Here is a 10,028-nt window from a genome sequence, read left to right on the forward strand (position 1 = left end):
TTGGGTGCATGATTGAATAATCTGATTCAGTTCCAAGAAAGCATTTAAAGGATTTTCTATTATTTTAATGTTAATAATAATAATTGAAGTTTACTTCTAATGTAAATAAAGTTTTTTGCGCACACAAAAAAAAAACAAAAATGTGGGGAAAATGATTATTTTCAGCCCTCATTCTGAACCTCTCTCTAAAATGACCTGGTTTTAAGGGGCGTGTCCTAAGGCTTCTCAGTATTCGGCCGCTGTTATGATATTGCATAGGAAACCGTATCAAGATCCACTCGCTATTGCATGTGTTTTGACAACATAATCTAAATATAACAGTCACTTCCAGACAAAGCATTATTAAATCATTTACTTACAGTTTGTGATACAGCTGCAGTCAGATTACCGCTTCACCCTTCAACAAATGTTTTTTTGTGTACTCTCCATGACACTGTGCCTCGTCTACAAAACACTCCATTCTGAAGGCACCCATTCGCTGCAGATGATCCAATGGTGAGTGAGTGATGTACTGCAAAATTTTTCTAAATCTGATTAAGAAACAAACTCATGTACATTTTGAATGGCTGGATGATGAGGACATTTTAAAGCAAATCTTCTTTTGGGGAGAACCATTCCTTTAATACTACGTCAAATCAAACTCACACTTGTAGTTTTATCTACTCAATGTAGAGATTGTGTTCATTGTTTTTCATGCTCCTCCCACAGCCTGGAACAGTGGTTTGGTCACGCTGCTGCTTTGATTCACATTTTTTCACCAACTGCTGACAGCAACAAAAGTGTGCCTCTAATACATTGGAGAGACTTATTTAGTAATAAAACAAAGTTGATTGGTTTTTCTCATCCTCAGTATGAAAGTATAGTGTCTTCAAGTCTCATCCACTAGTTTGCATCCTTATTTGACTGTTTAAGCCAATTAAATGTTTAAGAGGCCAAAATTTGTAAGGTTTAAACTGTTTTTTATGATGCTATTTTTGTCATGTTGCTGCAGCATTGATGAGTTTTTAGCTCTCTTGAATATTTTCAGTGATTCGGCATTCCAGATGGGGGTGGAAAGATCATTCCACCAGCAAGGAACAGTAAACAAAAATATTCTGGAAAGTGATTTTTTGCTTCTCTGTAATTATACCACAAGGTATCGCTCACTTATACTGATCGCACGTTCCTGGAGGGGATGTAGACACTGCTTACATTCTAATATCTCATTTGATATTTTTACCCTGGCATAATTCCATTGTACATCATCTTTATTAAGAACATCTGTTGTAGAGTCCCTTGCAACTATGCAAAGAAATTAGTTTATACCAATTCACTTGTTTTCTCTTTTTAGTGATATTGGTGGTGACCATTTTGCCAAGTCTCAGTGCAGACAAACATTGGTAAAGCCTAACTGTATAGAATTGGCCATCAATAGAGTACGGTTGGTGGTAGTTAACAGGGTGTTCTTGTTGAAAACATTCAAATATCAGTCCCTAAAGGTAGACATGCACTGTGTAAGTTTGGGCAATTGGGAGGTTGTGACCCCCTGCACAAGTCAATTAACCTGATCCTCACGTCAAAGCAGTTGGTACATGGCCAGAGCTGGGTACTGATTACATCTGGATTACGTAATCAGATTCCAAAAATTAAGTACTTGTAATTGATTAAATTACATTTTAAAATACTCGTAATCAGACTACAGTTACTTTTTTATTGATTAGTTGTTATTCCCACAGCAGCAATAAATTATTCAGAATTTATTGATTCTCCCTATAATATATATCTACACAGCATCTGGATTTTCAAAAATCATTTCAGTTATAAGAAGCATTTTAACATGGCATCAACTATTATGAACAGATTCATTTTTATTTGAATTAACACTCGGTAGGTTAACCATATATTACAATGTCTTTGGAAGGCTTTTGTCTTTCAAACACATTAAAATGCACATTCATGTTATTTCATGTAATGCAGGCATTCCCAAGCTCGTCTGTCATCTGAACCTCTTTCACCTAATATATTTAAGATTTTAAAATAAATATTTTAATCATTACCATATTTGCATGTTCACGGTTCTCTGATGTTGGTTAATGGTCACATGACATGCAGGTAAACAAATAAAATCTTTCATTTTTTAGTAAGTGTTTTATTTTGATAGTGTCCATTTTAAAATGATTTATTTTACATTTTTATAATTTAATTAATTATTCGCTTTTCATTAAACTCACGAACACTCTGCAGTTTTCATAGTTGCTGCTATTGCTTTGCATAGAAAAAGAAAACTGACTATGGAAATGTTGAGGTGAACATCAGAGAACAGCATGGTCACTCCGTTTTAAAAAAGTGTGTGAGTGTGTGAAACACTCACAAAATGATGTAGCCTATTACCAGCAAATATAGGCTTTCAATATTTTTATAGTTAATCAGTCTGAATACAGCGTTCTCCCCATATTTTAAATGTAAACACAGAAATGTTTCAATGCACATGATTTCTGAAAACAAGAAATGGTGAAATAATGACTATGGGATATTATTGTACAGCACAAAGCATATAACAATGTTTTTTTTTTTTTTTTTGTACACTTGTATTATAAATATTTTACATATGTTTGTCCGGTGCTGTCATGCTTCCTTTAAACCTGTTTCTGAAAATGAAAATTTTCCTGAGTAGCACCTTGTAAGTTTCTCATTCTCATCTAAAGTGCAATAGAATGTGGGATTGTTTTTGATTTTCCTTATAAGGGAACATTATGCCCAATGAAGAACTGTAATTGTTGAATTGCATGACGTGTTACTACAGTAGGTCTTCACTGGTGTGGGATGTTTGTTCAGTTCTCTCTGTCCCAGCAGTGCTATTGCAGTGCTCCGTTTACTGCCCAGCTGATGGCCGTACTCACACCCGATCCTCAGTTCTCCCACCTGTGAGTGTGGAAGGATGTCTGGGATCCATTCAATCACGAAGGTCACAGGCTCTGTCTGCTCAGCTGCACATGTCCCTGAGAGAAACGATACCACAGTGTTTTAGTCATAAAGCACAATACATTGAATGATAATGATAATCCACTTGTACAAACCTCCTCCAAGTGACACAAAGTCAAAATGACTGGATAAAAAGTCATAATTATCGAAATTATGAGATAAAGTAAAAAATAATAATAGCAACATAAAAAACAAGTTTGACATAGGAAGTCAAAATTATGAGTTACAAAGCCATTGGCATTGACTAGGTCATGCCATTGTTAGATTCAATTTTAGATAGACTAGCTAGCCTTTATGATATCTATCATCATTTGGAAACCGGTGCACAACCCCTTTGGTGTGTAGCAGTAGCAGTGCAGAATTCTGGGAAAAAGAGCCAGTGTGCTATGATAACATTCACAAGTTTATTTATCGAAGCCACAAGTTAAGAATACATTCCCACGATTTACTAATTCATCTCCTTGTTTAAGTACATCGTGAGCACGGTTTACTAATTCGTTATCTTGTTTTAAGTACATCGTGTGCACGATTTACTAATATGTTCTATTCATTGAATGATTTGTCAAAAGTTAATTGCATCCTCTTGTAAACAGGCTACATCCCTGTTACAGTCCTGTCACATGTTATGTATTCCAGTATTAAGTATTCCAGAAAGTGGTGTATTATACATTTCTGGAATTACCTCGATACTGTACTAAATACATTGTAGAATATTTCTGTTATGGCAACAGTTTTGACAACTGAATGTCTCATATTTGAACAGAAAATAGGGTATTATGATGTATATACCACACCGAGCATATAACTTGCCATGTTATGAATTATGAAAAATGTTTGAAAATGGAACATGTTTAATCTGTCCATTTGTTGCTTTGGTTATGTCATGTGATGGCTAACTGAAAAGATATATGATGTATTTTCATGGTTAAACCCATAGATATGTGCATGCAGATGCCTTATTTTGGACCATAGATCCACCATATTGGAACGGTCAAAGCCGGCCCATGAACACTCAAGAGCAAGTTGACTGTAGTTCTCGCCTGTGAAAGTTTATCCCATTTTTTTTCCAGAATTTAAATGTGTAGTTTTTTGGCCAGAGGCTGCGAAAAAATTTGGCCAGAGGCTGCGCAATATTGTGGCATCTTGGAAAACCCATTGACTTTTACTATGAGCGACGACATATTGACCATTCCAAGATGGCGGAAGCTGCAGTTGGGGAGTAACTAGTTACATGAAACGGAATTCAGTCATTCTTGAGACATGGGACAAAACATGTTTAAATGAAAATATTTTTTTTATTTACAATTGTAATCATTTTATTGTAATTATTTACAGTTGTAAATGTTATGGGGATTAATAATAGAATGTATTTAACACAATTATCCCCTTCAATTTCATTTTATCCTTATTATGTGAAATCTATGACACTTCTTGTCTTCTCACTACATCTAAAACAGTGTGTCCACAGAGAAGGGTTCAATCATTCATATAAATTAAATGGATAAAATCAAAATAAAATCAATGGATAAAAATGTTTTTTAATGATAAAAAAAGCTTGTTTTATCAAAAGCAACACTTAATATCTCATATCAAAGCAAGGTTGTTTTTCAGTGACACATGCATGTTTCATAAGGTTTCATAGTTGTGTCCCCACTTTTTATCAACACTGTCAGACATTCATTAAAATGTAATAAAATCAGGGAATATCGGGCAGCTGTCACTCTAAACAAACCCCTTGCCACAATCCTCCTCTGCAGAGTACATCACTGTCAGACAGACTATGGACAGTTTTATAGTTTTAAAATATTTTAAATCCTAATGTTAATATTTCCTGGTCACAACCATGATATGTCAACACCATCTTCCAATTTCTGAGGAAATTATTTGAAATATTTACATCATTTTATTTTCCTGAAGCAGGTTCCATTAGCATCTAGCATCAACAGAAAAAAACAAAATGGCTACTACATGAACTCCATTTGTTTTGTGAAAGAAATGCCAAATTTGTCAACACCGTCAGATGTCACCACCGGAAGATTTTGTGTTCCAATAATACAGTGGGGCAAATAAGTATTTGATACACTGCCGATTTTTCAAGTTTTCCCACTTACAAAGAATGGAGAGATCTGTAATTTTCATCGTAGGTACACCTCAACTGTAAGAGACAGAATATAAAAACAAATCCAGAAAATCACATTGTATGATTTTTAAATAATTAACTTCCATTTTATTGTATGAAATAAGTATTTGATCACCTACCAACCAGCAAGATTTCTGTCTGTCACAGACCTGTTAGTTTGTCTTTAAGAAGCCCTCCTATCCTCCACTCATTACCTGTATTAATTGCACCTGTTTGAACTTGTTACCTGTATAAAAGACACCTGTTCACACACTCAATCAATCACACTCAATCAATCAAACTCAACCCTCTCCACTATGGGCAAGACCAAAGAGAGTCTAAGGACACTAGGGACAAAATTGTAGACCTGCACAAGGCTGGGATGGGCTGCAGGACAATAGGCAAACAGCTTGGTGAGAAGGCAACAACTGTTGGCGCAATTATTAGAAAACGGAAGAAATTCAAGATCACTGTCAATCTCCCTCGGACTGGGGCTCCATGCAAGATCTCGCCTCGTGGAGTATCAGTGATCCTGAGAAAGGTGAGGGATCAGCCTAGAACTACACGGGAGGACCTGGTCAATGACCTGAAGAGAGCTGGGACCACAGTCTCAACGGTTACCATTATTAACACACTACACCGTCATGGATTAAAATCCTGCAGCGCGCGCAAGGTCCCCCTGCTCAAGCCAGCACATGTCCAGGCCCATCTGAAGTTTACCGAAGACCATCTGCATGATCCAGAGGAGGCATGGGAGAAGGTCATGTGGTTAAAATAGAACTTTTAGGTATAAACTCCACTCGCCGTGTTTGGAGGAAGAAGGATGAGTACAATCCCAAGAACACCATCTCAACCGTGAAGCATGGGGGTGGAAACATCATGCTTTGGGGGTGCTTTTCTGCAAAGGGGACAGGACGACTGCACCGTATTGAGGGGAGGATGGATGGGGCCATATATCACAAGATTTTGGGCAACAACCTCCTTCCCTCAGTAAGAGCATTGAAGATGGGTCGTGGCTGGGTCTTCCAGCATGACAATGACCCCAAACACACAGCAAGGGCAACTAAGGAGTGGCTCCGTAAGAAGCATTTCAAGGTCCTGGAGTGGCCTAGCCAGTCTCCAGACCTGAACCCAATAGACAATGTATGGAGGGAGCTGAAACTCCGTGTTGCCCAGCGACAGCCCCAAAACCTGAAAGATCTGGAGAAGACCTGTATGGAGGAGTGGGCCAAAATCCCTGCTGCAGTGTGTGCAAACCTGGTCAAGAACTACAGGAAACAGCTGACCTCTGTAATTGTAAACAAAGGTTTCTCTACCAAATATTAAGTTCTATTTTTCTATTGTATCAAATACTTATTTCATGCAATAAAAAGGAAATTGATTATTCAAAAATCATACAATGTGATTTTCTGGATTTTAATTTTTATATTCTGTCTCTCACAGTTGAGGTGTACCTACGATGAAAATGACAGATCTCTCCATTCTTTGTAAGTGGTAAAACTTGAAAAATCGGCAGTATATCAAATACTTATTTGCCCCACTGTATATCAAAATACTTCCATATGACTCTTGAATAAAAGCTTTATAAACAATAACATACTCACTGTTTGTTATAATACAGTAATTGATTGATTTAATGTATTTGATAGTTAAAAAGACTATCAGAGGAATGTTTTGATAATATTTCATTATCAATTTGTATATTTGTTGAGGAATTGTTGGTCACATGTGAAAGTGTAATCTGTCTGCTAACATGAGAATGTGTTTTGAAATGTTCAAAACATCTTGAATGCCGTTAAAGATAAAGTTGAAATTATATTACACAGTCCAAGGTAAAAACAGAGAGAAGTTGGGAAGTTGAATCAAAGCATAGCTCAGTAGCTTAGTGCATATAAGATACATAAATATTGTTTAATTTGTCTGAGTACAAGGTTTTATTTTTTTAATTTTGCACCCGGTTTTGTCCCAATTCTCAAGAATGACTGAATTACGTAATTTAATTACAAAATAAATGTAACTGTAATCTGTTACATTTACTGAGAAAAAAAAACATGTAATTAAATGAGTTACTTATGAAAATGTTAGCGATTACAAAGGGGGTTACATCTGAATATTTTCACACATATAGATATGATTGATTTCCCTAATTTCATTGACTGCTTTAAAATATGAGACACCAATATTTCAGGAGTTTAGGACACAGAATGAGACACATGCTTAACTGTTTTATTTCCAATTTGGGTTTATGTATATGCTTTATTTTAGTTTTTTTCCAAGGCATTGTTAGATGCCAGTGTTTCCTGTCATAATTATGCAAAGATTTGATTTCAAAAACAGTATCATAGCTATTAAACAGTTTCTTGTTATGATTTTAAATCAATCTGTATTTAACCTCAGAATGATCTCAAAGTGCTAAAGTCAAATTCTGTGGTGGCTGTGCTTTAAAATTAAATTATTCAAATCTTAATTCAAGTAAGTAATCATTGTTGAGTACTACTGTAAGGTTAACAGTGCCTGCTTTAAAAGTTTCAAAATGATTAACAGTTGAATACATTCATTAGAAATTTAGAAAAGTAATCAAATGTAATCAGTTACATTAATAAAGTAATTGAAATAGTTACACTACTTATTACATTTTAAATAGGGCAACTTGTAATCTGTAACCTATTACATTTCCAAAGTAACCTTCCCAACACTGTGGATGCATTGACGTGTTGGAGTAATCGAATGTGGAATCTGCCTATACATATTTATGGTTAAAACTACATTCAACAACAAGCAATATTGCAGAATGGTAAATCAGGGATCTAAAAGAACACTCTTTCATTCTTTCTATCTAAAAGAACAGTTCTTCCAGCCAGTGGAATCACTTCGGGTCCAGTTGGGGATGAGAATTGATAGGGGAATATGATTTGGCCAATAAATCTGAAACTAGGACCGATAAATCTGACTTCACTCTAAGTAAATAGATGCACTTACCCACTCTGAGGAAGGTACGTAGCTCCAGTGGTCTGATGGTGATCTTATTGGTGCGTGAATGGTGGCAGGTGTCTGATCCAGGATCAGGAGGAGTTTCCCGACAGTGGTAGGGTGAATAGGAGCCGTCACTGTTCTTCACAAAACTTTGAGTGAGTTCTAGAGGTAACTGTTCAAACAGAGTGCCATCCTTTAGAGACACAGATGCTATGGCCATTAGTGAAGATCTGACACATCAGGCAGCAAACGAGTACACACCTCTGGGGTATCAAAGATGCGTTTCACATGCATCAAGTTGGTAATGTGCCAGGTGTATTTAGAAAAAGAGCCCAGAGGCAAAGCGTCATTACACACAAATGCTAAAAACACACACATTACAAAATTTTAAAACAAGGTGTAACAATCTTTATAATCATCCGATGAGATATTTAGCATGTGATAAATGTAAGGTTAGATGACTAACTAATATTCTACTCACTGGTGGTGTAGTTGGGTAGTCATCTCTTCTTTGAGCCCAGTGATAAACGCTGCTGTAAGACATTGAAGAAAGCCTGAGGGATGTGGAAAACCAGCGGCTCGGGCTTTCCAGTTCACAAAATAACCTTCAGTATCAAATCTCATCTGTGCAAAGGTAGAAATGCTTGAAAAGTACTTTATTAATATACAGTCATGGTCATAATTATTGGCACCCTTGGTAAATATTAGCAAAGAAGGCTGTGAAAATTAATCTGCATTGTTTATTCCTTTTGATATTTTATTCACAAAATTCACAAAAATCTAACCTTTCATTGTATAATAAGAATTTAAAATGGGGGGGGAGGGGTATCATTATGAAATAAATGTTTTTCTGTAATAAACATTGGTCACAATTAATATTCCATTTTGAAACCTCCATTTGCCAGTTTAACAGCTCTAAATTTTCTCCTATAATGCATGGTGAGGTTAGAGAACACCTGACAAAAGATCAGAGACCATTCCTTCATCCAGAATCTCTCCAGATCCTTCAGATTCACAGCTCCATGACGGTGCCTCATCTCTTCAGTTCACCTCACTCATTTTCTACAGGGTTCAGGTCAAAGGACTGGAATGGCCATAGCAGAAGCTTGGTTTTGTGCCCAGTGACCCATTTTTGTGTTGTTTTTGAGGTTTGTGTTTGGATTATTGTCTGGTTGGAAGATCCAAACAAGGCCCATTATAAGATTTCTAACAGAGTCAGTCACTTATTGATTTTTTATCCAACCACTGCTGGAAACCCAGTGGCATGTGTCTCATCCACCGGCTGGCTACTTCCTGTTTAATTCACCCAACCACACAACACACATCAAAATCAACAAACTACGATAATGACAGCCATGTGTACATCATTTATATTTTCAGACTTAAAAGGGTAATGTGATTATAAATCTCTCAAATCAACATCTGTAAAGAACAATGAGAGCATGGGAAGGATACAGAAATGAAGTCAAAGAAGAAGAAAAGCAAGTGTGTAAGGGAAGAGGAAGTGTCTGGCAGCACCTGGGTTCCTAAGCCCAGTAGAGCTGGAGTGTTTTCTGTGAGTGGGCTTGCGCTGGATTAGGGTGGGAGCAGAAGTATCTTTGACAGCCAGAAGAAACGTGGAGGACACAAAGGAAGCTGTGTGAAACAGTGACAGGTCCACAGAGCCAAAGAATAAAAGAGGAAAACAGATTACAGAGGAGATGGTCAGTAAATACAGAACATAACAGCAGTATTTAGATATCAACAACTGATTTCAGTGGGTGGAAAAGAAGAGACTCAGAAAAGATTCATTTTGAGGCCCACACAGAATCTGTGCCAACAGAAAGCTCAGATTTCCTCAAAATTTAACCATCCATCATCCCTGCTTCTGCATCTGTTTATTAAAAATTTGGTGAATCTTGTGTCATTTTTTTGTAGTTGATGTAACACTCTCAGTTTAGCTTGACAGATTTTACCACATACATGCATTTTCATG

General features: G+C 36.5%; 1 pseudogene across 1 annotated transcript; it reads right to left on the reverse strand.

Moving 5' to 3' along the window:
* Positions 1-2,730: 2,730 nt before the first annotated feature.
* On the reverse strand, positions 2,731-8,727 carry LOC306870720 (uncharacterized protein C2orf42-like; annotated as a pseudogene). The gene is made up of 5 exons: positions 8,722-8,727; positions 8,535-8,637; positions 8,315-8,415; positions 8,060-8,225; positions 2,731-2,978 (listed from the first exon to the last, which is right to left on the reverse strand). The product of its transcript is annotated as an uncharacterized protein C2orf42-like (transcript).
* Positions 8,728-10,028: the final 1,301 nt, after the last annotated feature.

Source organism: Barbus barbus (genome assembly GCF_936440315.1).
Source record: "Barbus barbus genome assembly, chromosome: 6".
NCBI classification, from domain to species: domain Eukaryota; kingdom Metazoa; phylum Chordata; class Actinopteri; order Cypriniformes; family Cyprinidae; genus Barbus; species Barbus barbus.